Source organism: Sebastes fasciatus, chromosome 22, assembly GCF_043250625.1.
Source record: "Sebastes fasciatus isolate fSebFas1 chromosome 22, fSebFas1.pri, whole genome shotgun sequence".
In the NCBI taxonomy this organism is placed as follows: domain Eukaryota; kingdom Metazoa; phylum Chordata; class Actinopteri; order Perciformes; family Sebastidae; genus Sebastes; species Sebastes fasciatus.
In genome coordinates, this window is record NC_133816.1 from 7335258 (window position 1) to 7348401 (window position 13144).

General features: G+C 42.0%; 1 protein-coding gene across 14 annotated transcripts in view; it reads left to right on the forward strand.

Annotated features, from left to right (window-relative positions):
- LOC141761153 (adhesion G protein-coupled receptor L3) overlaps positions 1 to 13144 on the forward strand; it is a 234608-nt gene that overhangs the window by 16949 nt on the left and 204515 nt on the right. For all 14 annotated transcript variants that reach the window (XM_074624445.1, XM_074624447.1, XM_074624434.1 and 11 more), the window contains exon 2: positions 10660 to 10747. The gene's annotated coding sequence lies outside the window, so the exon portion shown is untranslated. The remainder of the gene's footprint in view (positions 1 to 10659; positions 10748 to 13144) is intronic.

A 13144-nucleotide genomic window follows, 5' to 3' on the forward strand; every position in this document is an offset into this window, starting at 1 on the left:
TTACACTCCGGTAGTTACACTGAGCGTTAGCATTTGACGTAAATCAGGAGGTGTGGAATCGTCCAGGATACCGGGATGAATTAGACAATTGACTCTGCTCTTGTTGTACTAACTGCTTCAAAGATCCAGGTTTCCATTAGTATGCAGCTTCCCTTTCAGTTGGACATTGAGCACTGGTAGCACACTGCTGCTCACCATTACCATTGTTTCTGGTTTCTTCTTCCACCCTCACCCCACCTTTTCCCCCTTGCATTTGCATAGCAGTTCCCTGTACAGATGACTAAATTTGACATTTCTGGTGACAGTCTGATGTTGGAGGTGGGATTTGGGAGGCTTTCGAGGCGCTTTCAGAGTGTAGCGTAAAGGTTATCCACACCTTGTTCATTACTGCCAGGAAATGCACATACGATTGAACATCAAACTTTGCATTTCTCTCTTTTTCTTTGCAGCCCTCTCTTGTAATTCTAAGCATAAACAACCTGTTTTCCTCACATTGTGTGGCCATGCATTAGCAAGGGTATGTACTGTTTCTCTTTCCATCCATTCAGCTACAGTAACATTACTCATTGCACGTGACCTGATGAGAACACGGCCCTTATCTCTCGCTGCGCCCAGAAAGAATTGAACGCGTTCTCTCGACCCATATTGTAACATTAAAGCAGTCGATTGTCACATGCTATCACATCGGCCGCTAGCATGGAATAACGCAGTGCAGGGCTTTCAGTGATAGAAAGATGCCTATCATTCTTTGCAGGGCTTTTACTCTCCTCAGGGCTACGTGTTTAATATGACTCTACAAATGTGATTTAGTGGGCAGATAGCCTTGGGACTCAGAGGTTGCTGCTGCAGAGACCTGTGGTGTGTAGTATAAGGCAGCAACGTATGTAGGTTATCTTGCAGATGCTGTGGAAGTGGATTTAGCGGAGGAATTCTCAGAGAAAAGCCATATGAGGTTGGGGTTAGTGAACAACAACCAAGGCGTCTTGCTTCACTATCAAGGGCAACAACACAGACCACAAAAACTTTCAGAATTTTCCAGATTATTTCACAATTTCCAGCAGTTTCTTTTTGTGATAATTTGTTGCTTATTCCTCGTCCTCCCATCGCTGCATATTCCCTGAAAGCATTCACTCGCAGAGCATCAAATTCATGTGACATGTTTTCCTTCAACTCTCATCCCAGCCCTTTCTATATTCATCCTCGATTCAATTACTTTTTGGTTTCAGCAGAGACTCGTTCTATACTATATTGCTCTCCGATGCGTGTTGCTACCCCGCAGATTTATGTCTGAGCTGAAGGATGGCTGTCCAATTTTCTGCATGGATAGCAGTGCCGGTGGCATTGTGTGTGTTTTAAAAGCTCTTGTCAGATGTGCGTTAAGGACGTATGGACCACACAGCCATGTAATTCTTCCAGACAGTGGCCATTTCTGTCACATCCTGCCATTAGCTTTTGTATCGCAGTGATTTGCCATGGGAGTTCTTACGGTCTAGCTGAAGTGTGTGTGTATGTGTGTGTATATTGGTATGCATCGGACTGGATTTGAAACCATAATTCAGTAACTGTGAGCATGCATGTCTTCGTAGTTAAATTACTAAGATTGCCCATTTTTTTTCCTCACCAGTTATTATTTTCAGAGATAATAAAAAATGTTATCACCTGAATGGTCACTTCGATCATCCTTGTAAATGATGAATGAATACCAAATTGGAAATTAATTAAAACAGTTCTATGTGTTGTTGAACTTTTTAATTTTTGCAGAATAACTGATGGTGGTTTTTGGGGATTATTAGAAAAGGGCAAATGTGTTTATGTGCACATTTATAAACAACTGTGCTATATCAAAGGGTGTAGTATATAATTCCATAATCATTTCTTCTGACAACTCTTCCAAGTGTTTTCACTTTTTTCCTATATAACGTCACTGCTATTTACCCATTAAGACCTATAGTTCCACATTAAACTCAGTTTTTAGCCTCAAAGTTATCTCTACAGAATCTGTCTCCAGTAGACAACCTAAATCTGTCACATACCAGTAGACAGCTCCCCAGCATGGGGTCACACAGCCCATTACTGTGCTGATGCAGTTATAGTTATGTCTCTCTTTGTAGTCACAGTGAAAGGTTGACATGCCTCCCGCTGACCGCTCCCCCCCCCCTCCTCACAGGGGTCCTGCGATATCTCGGTTGTCTCCTTCCAGGCCTGAATGGACACATTGTGCTACTGCCTGCCGCTGCTCTGCAGACCACTAGGTCCTCCACACACACCTGTCAAGCCATGTCCTTGGCGCCTTGGGTGCTGAGACACTCCAGAGCCCCCCTGCTGCACACATGGTTATTGAACCCTTGCACACCCATACAAACACACACATACACACACCTAAAAGCAGTCATTTAAGAACAAATAAACACATGTGGTTACGCAGACCTACGTTAAGACGCAGACACGTATACACAGAGACATGCACAATTGAATTTCACATAAACACAGAGCATGCATACATGTTCTTTCACACACACACTCAAAGACTTGACTTTATTAGAAACACACCTCTCTCCCCCTCGCCTATGCCAAGGTTATATTCAGCGTGCAGGTCGGCTTCAGAATTCAGAAAGGGTCAAGTTCCATATTTGTCAGGGTGGGGAGGGCAAGGGCACAGAAGGTTGGTTGGGGTGCACACGCTTGCACATGGAAACAGGATTGAGAAGTAAACTACCTGTAACTCGATCTGCTGCTTCAATCAGTTGCAGGTTTTTCTGTCTTTGAGTTGAGGGGAACCGTTGTGGGACATAGGCTCCTTTGCTTCCATTAAAGCAAATATGTGTGGTTTACACGCTGAAATGAGTGAAATGATCTGCCACAATTTTTGTAATTGATAAATCATTATAGAGTTGAAACAATTAGTTTATTAATTGATTAGTGGAAAATGAATAGCAAAATTTTTTATCATTGATTAATTGTTCATTTTTGAAGAAGAAAAATGCTCTGGTTAAAGCCTATTAAATGTGAATATTTGCTGGTTTTCTTAAACTTCTATGATTGAAAAATGAATATCTTTGGGTTTTGAACCATTGACCGGACAAAACAAGACATTTGAAGAAATTATTATGGACATTTTATATTATTTTATTACATTTCATGGACCAAATGATTAACCCTATATTTGAAAAAATATTAGGCACATTAAAAGCCCTAAATCATTTTTGACAACTAGCCTAATGTTTTCAAAGAAAACTGTATGAAAAAAAATAATTTTATGTTGCAGCTTCTCCAATGTGAGAATGTGAATATCTTACAGTATATTGTTACAAACCAGTTTTTAACTGTTTTTCATCTAAAATAAGCAGGTGGAAGATGCCACTTTGGGGTCTGAGAACTTGCATTTGGCATTTGTCCCTATTTTCTGATATTTTATAGGCTAAACAACTGCTCTATTTGTCAGAAAAAACATTGGATAAATTACTGAAAATGAATTAGTTGAAGCCCTTGTTTTATATCAAATCAGTTTCCAATAGACCCAATGTTTTGTGGCATGGTGCATTTGGAGAGCACTCTATAACTCATGATCCATTGAAGGCAATCCTCTTTTTTTTATGTCTTGCAGCACTCATCTCAAGTACACCCTCTACATCTCTCTGAGCGTTGTTTCCATGGCCTTGGCCGGTAACCCTCCACAGAACAAATGTGCCTCTCCGCGTGGTGTTACCATCACAGAAAAATGCTAAATGGCTCATTGCAAATGCACACAACGTGCACCCTCGTTGAAGGACCTATGGTGTCAAGTCCCACTAGTGTCACCCATACAATTTTCCCCTCTATTGACTTTTATGTTCTGCTGCAAGGTTGGTCATCGTGGTGGGAATATGTATGTATTCCAAATAAAGACAAGCGTGATTATCATAATGATATTCCCCTGCTAAGGTAAACAGCTCTCCTGGCCTCAGCAGAGGGGGGAAATTTCCATGTGAATGTATGGCTTTTTGATAGCTCGTTTTTGACGATACATTTCATGCATGTCATATAGGGAGCCGTAGACATAAAGCCTTTTAAGAATCGTCTCTGAGCTGGGATTTTCAGGTGAGATCGTGTGATATCAGAAAATCTCGTTTTGGCTTAAGAAGCAATCTTGGGCCCGAAGACTACAAAAACACGATATTTACATAAATATTCAAACACATGAGCTCGCATACACCGACGAATACAAATTTACAACCGAGGTGCTATGTGCCACTTTAGCTGAATGCATTATTCTGGATCTGTGTGCGCTCATCACCTCTATCTTTTGTACGTATCCACAAATGGACACAACCAAGAATACACATGCGTACAACACATAGCGACCTACATCCCTTTCCAATTAAGGCCAATTAGGGCCCGTGTATAAGGAAGTCTTCGGGGTGAGGGCCGTCGTGTTTGGCGTTGTATGTCCCTCATCACCTCTTCTCATTGGTATTCCAGCACACAGTGTGCGAGAGAGAAATGGGGACTAGGGAAAAACATAGAGATAATGATAGAGGGGAAGAAATATGAGGAAAAAGTAGCGAGAGAAAGAATCCACAATACGAGACAAGTGGGTACTGAGAAAATGAAGAGGCAGAGAATTAGAGTGGGGCTAAAGAATGAGGAAGCAGACATGTAAGTATACATTATCTTCCTGCAGTTGCCAGCAACCTCACTCAATTGTTATCTGCTTCCCTGAATTTAATGTGACCCTTGGGGGTAGGGATGCTGCCCATGCATTGTAAATGCTGCCCATTGACTTCGCTTGGTAAGCCGAATGAGCAGGCCTCGACTGGCTATGATTACTTAACTGATAATAGCAGTGCAATGTAATTTGTTAAAATTCCATGAACAGAGGGCTTGTTTGTATTTCACACTTTGATGCAGTGATGAATCGTTCTCCTTTACCTCTTCATAGTGGATTTAGACACTTAAAAATACATGCAGACTCCTGTAATAGTCGCATTCGGTGAAAGTCATGGTCTGTTATACGAGTACATGTGCAGTTTACCTGAGGGTGCAAACAAAATCTTTATGAAGCCCCGGTTATTTCTGTCTGAGAGCAGCTCATTCGAAAGCCCGTATAATCTATGAAATAGCTGTAGCACTAACAGTGCGTATTGCGTACTTCAGACAGGAGTATGTAGGTTACTCAAGGCTGACTCTACTTGTAAAAAGATGCCACCGTTTCAATACATTTTTCTGTTCATTAGCCATATCTCCTTTGCCTTTGGCCTCAGCATGCACAGAGGCCAGCTTGTCAGTTACAGTGTCACAACCACAGGGTCATTTAATTTAGAGCCCCGCTCCGCCGATTAGAGCTTTTGTTGCGAGCAGCCATGACTACTGTAACGCGGGTGTTTGGGTCAGCGACGGGCACAATAGCTTAGTTACTCTCGCTGACTTCCTCACTATTGCCTCTCCCTCTCTTTCTCAGCACATTTTCCACTTGGCTGATAAAATAAGCCACTCTTTGATGAGCTTTCGGCAGGCCACGGCGCTGCGCCTCAGTAAATGCTTTTATAGAGACACACCACAGGCTGTCGACTTGGATCAGTCATACAGCGGCCGCATGCATCCACTGCTTTCTCATATGTTCTTTTGTCTCTTCATGGCAGGTTTGTTTTTTTTGACACACAATGATAAGCTGGTACTAGAGGCGCTAATGTATTCCAAGGATGCCCTACAACGAGCAACTTTTCGCCTTGAGGCAGGAAGAGTATTGTTAGTCTTCACAAATTCATGCCCCTGTACTTTTCATCATGATTACCTTGAAACAGCATGGAGCCAGAGGGTGACTTAGCCAACAGCTGCAAAGAATGATGATTCTACACATCATATTTAGCCATGCAGTTATGTTTGGTACAATCTCTTTACTTTTTATTTACTGTTTTGCTTCCTTTTTATGTGAAAATGAAATGAAACTAAATCAGCAATGGCCAACTGCAACATTTCAAAAAAATGTCATCATCAACAGAGACTTTGTAAGACTGGGGAGGTGAACTTATTGATTTGTATGCTTTGAAGGGAATGTTAGCCAGCTGCATAAACACAAATACAACATCCAGATTGTTATAAACATGATAGATTCACTTTTTCACCCTGTTTCAATCTTTTCTTTAGTTTTGTTGGAATGGACATTCTATAGAATGATGAAACTCTGCATATTTCATGGCAGAAAAGCATTGTTACACCCAACATTACTGTCAGGCGTGGTCAGAAATATGGTTCGTTGCACTTCGTGACCACACTCGGAACAGTGATATCCAGCACACTGTCTCACAATGAATCACTTTTGAGTGTGAAATCAAATTTGGGAGTAAGTTCATGGCAGTGAAAGCAAGATAGTCAGCCTACAGTATGTTTCATCACTTTGTAATTTAGAAAACACTCCTCTCACCATGGGAACTGCAAAACACAACAAGTACCACGTGACGTATCGAAGAAGAGGGCCAGAGGCACCCTTCTAGTTGTTTTTGTGTGTGTTAATGCCATAAAGTTGCTAGATACAGTACCTCTTCTTAGGTTTATGCATTCCCATTCTGCTTTGGGGAATCATTCACTTGCAGATATTGAGTGATCCTGGCTGGCTTACTTGGCAGTCCAACAAAACTCTTTCACAGCTCTTTATGCTCCGTGTTATACTGACTGGTTGCAAATCTTTAGCAGTCCGTGAAAAGTAAATAACATGATGTGAAACCAAAATCAGTTTTGTCTCTGAGATTCCCAGCAGTCTTCAACATGAAAACTTTATTTTGCAATATTTTAAATGACCTTTGCAAGGATGTTTTTCTACAAACAATATTTTGTGCTGAAAACCTCAACCCCATTTCAGTGAGGAAGCTAGCGGGTTGCTCGGTAGTTTTCAAGTGTAATTTTAATGACAGAAAGCTGGTGTACAGAGTTGTTTACTTAACTTTTTTAGCTTCCACATAAAACCACTGAATTGAAAAACTTTAATGTTAGCCTACGTTAACGTTAACTTAAGCAGCTAAGAGCTGTCAACAGTTACATTTGGTGTTATCTCTCCAATGTCAAAGACATTCAGTCAGCATGACTCACCAGCAGTTTGTCATTACTAGTGCAATGCCCATTTGTGGCGTGGCCGTTTGGAACCTTTGACCATTAGGAACGCCTGTCCGTTCCAGTTCGGAGCGGGCCGATTGCTTTGCTCCCGGTATTGCTGCCTGCAGCGTTGCCTTTTTGGATTGTATGTCCGTTTCAGCGTTCAGCATGTTTCTGCTTACAGGGTTCTCGAGAACTGCTCAATGCTCATTGACTCCAGGGAAGTGAAGAAGAGTTCGGTTGTAACGTTAATATATTCAGCATCCAGCAGCAAAAGTGAACTACAGTCAATGCCGTCCTGTAAATGCCTACTGTGGACCGCACGCTCGGCTCAGTCCGCAGAGCCTTGAAACCCCGTCCCCGCTGCTTCACAGAGCGCTGTATACTTTATTTATTCAAAATGTATTAATATTGAATGGGTCACGTGTCCAAACTGCACCAGCTTCGACAATGCACATCCTTGGGTCCCCAGCAATATACCCACCAAGTGTGAAGTAGATTGGATGAACGGTTTACGAGGCGTAATAATGTATTATTATTATTGTTATATGCGAAGGACATACCCACATGCACACAGACAGAGATTCCTTGCTTTATCATTTTAAAGTTATCATAACAAGCCAACAAAAAGTCATGATTAAATTAGAATATTTTTCAGTAATGCCAAGGACTCCACTTGAACAACCTCCTCTAATCTATAGAAAACACATTTATTTCTAATTTGACGTTTCCCCAATACAAAATCCATTATTGTATTATTATTTTATTCATGTTCAAACACGATAAGTTTGTGATTATGCTAGGTGCACTCATATCTTATTTAAAGGTATGCTTGAGAAAGATTTTAGTAATTTTGTTTTGTTATATCAGTTGAAATTATCATTACATGCCAACAGCAATCAATAAATCAAATGCTCTGACAAAACAGAGAAAAAAAAATCTGGTGGCTGTGGCTGTGGCATGGCTGTAATAAGCCTGTCCAATCATGTAATTCGCATTCCATGTAATTATTGGACGAGTCTGACTACTTACCTGCCTGCCTGCGCTCACTCTGCCCGTGCAGTCATTGCGTGTCAACGGACAGCTGTGAGTACTAACAATAGCCATGTTCGTTGTTTACGTTCATTATGTCATGTTAGTAATGGTGGCTTTGGAGGGAGACAGACTGTTGCCGACTTTGCGACTTCCTCTCTAGATTTAGGGACTTTTTGAGCTAGTCAGCAGCTGGAGCTGTTAGCTACGTTCATTGGAAAGGAGTTGGCAACACTGGGCTCGTTTTTTTCGGCTGGATCATTTTTAAAAATCAAATGTATTCTTGCTAGTTTCTAAAGATCACCAACCCTGCCTTTAATACTATGTATACCATAAATACAGGCCTCTAATTCAATTTATAGAAAACAATCACAATTTTAATGGCAATATTGCTCAGAAAAGTTTATATTAGATATTGTTCCCAATTGTTTCGCCCTGATGCCAGCTATGTGGTGTTAGAGTGTAAACTCAACACATTCCTGAGTAACTTCACAGTTAATGAGCAACCTGACATTAAAAAGCAACTATCTCACGCGGTGTCACATTGGGTCATACTTCAATAGAGCTGCATATCTTTGGAATGAGCATCCTAGGAGTAATGGTACAAGATTGCCTTGAGTGCCTGGAACTGCCTGGTGTACATTTCTCTGGTCCAAAAGCCTTTGAAGATGTTTTGGAAGCTTCAGTTCTCATCTACTGCCAGAACTTAAACACAGATGATTATAAGAGAGCAGGTCTGAATCTGGCTCTGACAGTGTGTCTGCTCAGTGAGGAAGGACTATGGAGAGGAGCAGTGAATATGGGTTTTTAGAAGAGGTAAAAAATAAAGATTTGTACAATATCTGAAATTACTGTCAATTAGGTCTGGATAAAAAGAGGATCCAGTGTAAGCTGATGACAGCCGGCTACAGTCCATTATACTGTCCACAATATAATTTGTATTTTCTATTGTCTGTGAACTCTGTCTCTGCTTTTGTGCAACTGTTTGTGGTCAGGACTGTTGCAATATGGTGTGATTGTGTTGCTTTCCAAACACTTCCAGGCCTGCTAAATGACTGGCAGATGCTCTGTTGACCAAACTAGCTCCGGCGGTCCATCTGAATCGACCTATGGCATCTGCTTTCTCCGCCAAAGTCTCAAATTTGATCAAACATAATGAACAGCAGATTTGATGGAGCACGGCCCCAGCACTTGTTCGGAAGCCAAGATCGGTCGGCCCAGATGATATTTAGAAGCTTGGCAATATAATTGAGATTTCTTTTTTTTTTGTCTTTTATAGCATCCCTGCACAATTAGAAAAATTGGAACCATTTCAGGGACAGACATGCACAATATCAAACCTGATGACAGCTCCAGAAAGTTTTTTTTTCTTTGTTTATGACTCATTATGAATATAGAAGGTAATTTGTAAAGCCAGTGCTATTAAAAGACAACCCAAATAGGTTGGAGTTAAAAAAAAAAAAGTTTTTAAATTCTCTCTAATCCAATATGTACTTAATTTGCATAGTAAACACAGTACTACTGATTAATTCTTTTTTAATTTTGGCTTATTATTCATGACACCTCAATTACAAAAGCTTTGGTGCTCATCACTTGTATGATTGCGGGTGAGATTTAATTATAAAACATATAAAGATAGTTTGCATCACAATCCCAATAATGAAAGAGAAGGGTGACATGTTTTTTTTGTTTTTTCGTTTTAGCACTGAAGGTGAGGACGAAACACGCTTTTCAATTTCACCCGAATACAATTTGGATTTAGCTCTGTGAAACCGCTCATGTAGCTCATTAATTCAGCCGTAATTAAAGTTAACCACTTCACCTGCGCACACTGGTATCGGAGCAGCAGAGGCTTAAATTGAATACGATGAATGAGAAATGTGTAGGAGTAGAGTGACGAAGACGAGGGCTGAAAGGGAGAAAGTGGCACGTGCGAAAGATGGATTGATACAAAGGCTAAGAGGTAGAACAGGAGAGCAAAATGTGTGTGCGAGGGGACAACGAGGCAGTGCAAAAGGTGACTGGGGGAGGCGGTCATCAAAATGCTAATGTTGTATGGGATATTTACTGCAGAGTGTTAATGCAGTTTAAAACAGGCTCTTTGTCCTGCAGCCCATCACCAAGCCCCTGTTGGGCCCTAATAAATCAGCCATTAAAAGCTGATGTGACCTGAATAGCACTTCATACAGCGGCTATCCGGCTCCATCACCGCTGTGGAAACCAGACAGCTGAAAAATGTATGAAGATGCCACTTAATAATGGCCGACCCAGAAGAGAGTCCAAAATATAGTGTTCGTGTGTGACAAACTAACACTTCTGGCATTGAAAAGTTTCTTGTTGTTGAGCTTTTCAAAGTAAATCCATGTCATGGCTGCACACAGGCCTGTTAAATGTGACTTAAAAATCATGTTGGCAGACATTAAAAGATCCTCCTGCTGGACTCTTTTAATGATTTCCCCTGTCACCTATTTTGAAAGAATAAGTGTTGCCACGTTTTTACTGACGCAAGACTATCCTGCTCCGTCTCCTAACCTGTTTCCTCTCTCTCTTGTTTCCTTCCAGGACAGAACATGGTTTTACTATCTGGAATGTGATACACAGGATTTGTGAGGAGAAACACTCAAAGAATCCCACTCCGTCTCACACCGAGGTATTGTGCAATTTTTATCACCAATTTCTGACAGCACCAGACCGAGCTCGAAAAATGTCTCATTACATGTCATGAATACGCAACGGATCCCAGATTAAGCACACGAGCGGCACAGCAACCGCGGCGGTAATGAAGAGCATTCATGTGGGCCAATTGGGCTTGTTCTTTGTGTGCAATAGGATGTTTATGAAAATGATTCATGATAGGTACTCATCTTCATATGCAAATCTGTGGGACATCACTGGTAAGCCTTTAATTTCTGCCGCCAGCGACAAGGAGGTTTTTTTTTTTTGGTCGGTAACCATACGTATCTGAGCGAGCGTGTTTGGATTTCATTCCCTGATGCAAATGATGTTTTCAGTGTAATCATGCAAAAGCGCAGCTGGCTTCCATTTCTCTACCCCTTGAGTCTCTCGCACGCCCCTCCCCTCCACCTCATAACCAACAAAATGTTCACACACAGAGCATTTTCTCCTCTCCCCTTGTCTCGTTGTTGTCTTCTTAGACCCCTGTGTTTGCTCCCTGCTTCTTGTACTTCTTGCTTCTTTCCCTTTTCCTCGCTCACTTGTCATACCAGCTGAAGCCCTCCCCTCCTTCATCCCGTCGATACCCACGTACACACACTTCCCTCCACCTCCGCCAACCCCTCCATATACTGAATGGAGCCACTAGCCTCGGCGCCTCCTGTGGTGAGCCTGGATTGAATTCAATTAGGGAGATTGTTTGCCCTCCAGAGTTTACTGGTGGGCTCCGTGGATGATAGGTTTGCCTGCCTCCGCCTCCCTTCTCCTCCTCCTCCTCCTCCTCTCCCTCACTCACACACACACACACACACAAACATACCCCGCTACATCCATCTAACCAGATTCCCCCGTCATCTAACTCAATGCAGCCTCTTTTTCCTAACAACGTCCTCGCGGCAGTGCAGATATTTTTGTGCATACAATGTTTACACATCCCTGTTGATGTTATTTTACGACATTGTATTCGGCAAGATGAAGGCATAAAAAACTCGCACCGTGGGAGAATGTGTCACACCCCCTTTTTTGATGAGGCCTCGGGGGCTCATCTTCTCCATCCGATAGGATGGCAGATTTTCAGAGGAGAATAATTGGGAGCTACATTTGAGCTCAATCCCAGCAACTACACACAACGTTCCAGGATAATCCCATTTTTTAGAATGAGTTTCCCAGTTTGCCAGCATATCCGGCGCAAAAGCAGAGGACAGTAAAATGTTGCTGACATAGAAGTAATGGTCACATTAGTTTGCAAGGTGAAAATAGAATTATGCTTGTCATTTGAATAACATTGACAGCAGCGGGTGATAGTTAAGCCGCACGTAGCGCCGGCTCGTGCTTTTCTTCCGATATATGATGCGTAAATCTGGTCCAGACACAATGGCCTTGGTCTCTGTTCTGTGTCGGAACACATATCAGCGACTTGTCCTGCAACCTGCTGCTTTCCTCCAGACGTCACGCTGTGTGACTGTGTACTGGTGCTTCTCAGAAATCAGATACAGTATTAGTGCTGAAAGATGTCAAATGAATTAAAAGCTGGGGATCGCTTTGATGATAAATATCCTAATGCTCCCTAGCGTGGAATTGCAACCTTCATTTGATGCACCCTCTTTTGCCTAATTTGCGGTCACTTTGGATTAAGTCTAATCTACTTCAGGGAGATGTTTTTGGAAGCTAAGGAATTAAGGAAGGCCCAAATCCTGGATTTACAAGCCCAATATGTTGTAATGATTGTACAGATCATAAGGTTCGGCAGAAAGAGATTTCTAGAATTAAGATGTGAAGGATATTATTTAGGTCTTTAGTCTCAACTACAAAACGTCTTGTTGGAGAGTATGAACCTCTGCTCCTCCCACAATGCTTTGCATACCCAACACGGTTGCCCATAGCATCAGCCATTCAAGTTAGTTTGACCATAATGGCCTGTGAGGACATTATCCCCCACCAGGTTTTGGTTCTGTTATTTTAAAGCCCTGCAGTTTGTGTGATCCTGCCCGGACTTCTCGAAATAATGCAAAACAGGTCATTTGAATGGAAAGGGAGTGAAATCCTTTTGGCCGATGTCAGCAGTGTTCCTCGAATTTGAATCCCGTCCAGAGGTAGTTGACTTTGCACGTCTTTGTTGTTTTGTCCTGTTACTCGGGCAACTACGGTCAGCACCGAAGCAGCCTGGCTCAAGGATACCGGACAGAGCATCAAAACCCTCTAAATGACCGAATTAGGTAAAAGGCACGCCTTGCTTGATGTAGTGCAGGGCTGATATTGATAAATTTGTTGACCCTCTGGGCAAATTTGCTGTTGCCTTGCTGGAAATAATATAGCTGCTGTTTTGCTCGGACATGTTTGTGGTCATTTCATCCCAACAGGCAGAGTTCATGTG